Below are 2,500 nucleotides of genomic sequence, written 5' to 3'. Positions count from 1 at the left end.
AACTTCACTGGATCCTGCATAGGAAAAAATGTCATGAATAGTATTTTGGGGACAGTTGCAGAAGTTTGAGTATGGACATGGATGAGACATTAGATAATATTGAAGCAGTGTAAAACTTCTTGGATATGATAATAGTTTTGTAATTATGTAGGGGAAATACCTTGTTCTTAGGTGATACATGGACTCCTGATTTCTTACTTTATTCAGTGGGTTATAAATATTTATTCTAATGATGAAGTTGTCCAAGTTGGCTAGTAGGAACTCTTTCAAGTTATCTGCCCTTTTGACATGTCCTCATTTTTTGAGGACTTCTTTACTTTTAGCATGATAGGATGTTTCAGTCTTATTGTATACTGTCCCTGCCCTAGCTCAAGATTCAGCCATTTCCCCAGGAAGTGCTAGACCTTTTAGTGAAGAGTGGTATGTAGAATACAAGATGTATGTGCTCGTTATTATCAGGTTGCAACTCCCAACCCCTCTCAGTAGATAGATATGGAATAGGTATCTATTTATGTCTGTCTATATTACCTATACATACATATTTACATCTATATTTATATATTTTATGTTTATTAAAAGCTGTGAGTTTACACTGGTACCTCCAATTCTAATCCATCACTACAGGGTTCATTCTAGTTTTCTCCCTTTCCATATGTCTAACTCCTTTGTCCAATAAGAAGAAGAAACTTGGCTCCTATTATACTTAATATATTAGCTTATGTGCTCAGTTTTCCATCATCACTCTCTCTCACCTGAATACATACCCTCCTTAATCTACTTTGGTCTGACTCCCTGCCTATGCTATCTCTGCATGGATACGCTCCCTGCTGCATTTGGGTTTCGATACCTAATAACTGTGCAGCTCACCAGCCCTGGTCCATTGTGGCACCACCTCACTGTCAGCGCCCATCTCCTGTACAGATAACTGTCTTGCTTGAAAGGATTGCTTTAGAACTGAATTGTTCAGGAAGAAAAGAGAAAGCAAGAAGAGCCAGCTTTCACTTTCTGGTGTTGGCAGCCATTGGTGTTCAGATTCTAGATCTATTGATTGATGGGGGGTTGAAAAATGGTGATATTCTAATTCTTAGCATTTTTTTCCCCCCCACAAAATCCCCTCATCTGCTATTTGGTTACAGTTGATACAGTTTTACCTAGTGGTACATTCATATAGAAAAGGGCAGGACCAATGCTTGATTATTTCTTTTTATTTATCCAGTTTTCAAGATAATGAATTGGTTCCCTGCCATCTTCATGTGGTTGCCTGTTTTAATATTATTATGAATTCACTTATTTAAACATATTTGATGAATTTCAATCCTTTGTAATTCTTTTTATTGAAACTCAAACTGTCCTTTTTTTTGGCCAGTGGGTGGAGATGTATATATACACGTACATGCTGCTAGTATACAATTCTAGTAGTACCACCACCAATGTTATTGCTGAAATTAATTTAAAAATTTTTTGTATAAGCTATCCCTCGTTCCTTTTTCTTTTATTTTTGTTTTTGTTTTTTTGTTTTCGCAGTTGGCCAGTACAGGGATCTGAACCCTTGACCTTGGTGTTATAACTCTGTGTTCTAACCAACTGAGCTAACTGGCGAGCCCTGTGCCTATTTTTTCTCATTGTTTGGTGTCATGCTCTAAATACATCTACCAGCATATAGCCATTGAATATTTTCTTTTTCTTTTCGGCTGCTGGCCTGTACAGGGATCAATCCCTGGACTTTAGTATTATCAGTACTATGCACTAATCAACTAAGCTAACTAGCCAGTCTGCCATTACATACTATACTTTTTTTTTTGGTTGGCATGAATGTGGATCTTGAACCCTTGACCTTGGTTCCTTGGTGTTATCAGCACTGTGCTCTAACCAAGTAAGCTAACCAGCTTGCCCTTGTACTCGCTTTTAATCCTCATTTAATCTTGGTTCAACAAGTATGTATCTGATGCTCACCAGATACATAGTCCTTTTGTCAGTGTCTCACTATTTTGGTATTCTGAAGCTCATCTCTAGTGGATTCCTCAGAAAGAGCTCATGGAAGCAGTATGGAAAATGTGGTATAGCTACACAATGGGATACTACTCAGCTATAAAAAAGAATGAAATACTGCCATTTGCAACAACATGGATGGACCTAGAGAGAATTATATTAAGTGAAACAAGTCAGGCACAGAAAGAGAAATATCACATGTTCTCACTTATTTGTGGGAGCTAAAAATAAATAAATAAGTACACACACACAAAAAACAAAAACCGGGGGGAGGGGGAAGAAGACAACAATAGCATTTCCTTGAAATTGATATGACAAGCAAACAGAAAGGACATTGTTGGGAGGGAGGGGGGAGAGGGAGGAGGAAGGGAGATTTCGGTAATTGGCCACGATAATCAACCACATTGTATATCGACAAAATAAAATAAAATATTTTTTAAAAAAATTAAATGAAGCTGTTATCAGAAGGCTCCCAACAAAGAAAAGCCCAGGACCAGATGGATTCATAGCA

General features: G+C 37.5%; 1 protein-coding gene across 1 annotated transcript in view; it reads left to right on the top strand.

Moving 5' to 3' along the window:
- Positions 1-2,500, top strand: part of CCAR1 (cell division cycle and apoptosis regulator 1) — a 65,915-nt gene that overhangs the window by 40,511 nt on the left and 22,904 nt on the right. The gene's annotated exons all lie outside the window — the stretch shown is intronic.

The sequence above is a fragment of the Galeopterus variegatus genome, unplaced genomic scaffold, assembly GCF_000696425.1.
Source record: "Galeopterus variegatus unplaced genomic scaffold, G_variegatus-3.0.2 Scaffold1691, whole genome shotgun sequence".
Lineage (NCBI taxonomy): Eukaryota > Metazoa > Chordata > Mammalia > Dermoptera > Cynocephalidae > Galeopterus > Galeopterus variegatus.
Note: the sequence above shows the minus strand (reverse complement) of the source record. Positions and strands in the feature narration are given on the sequence as shown.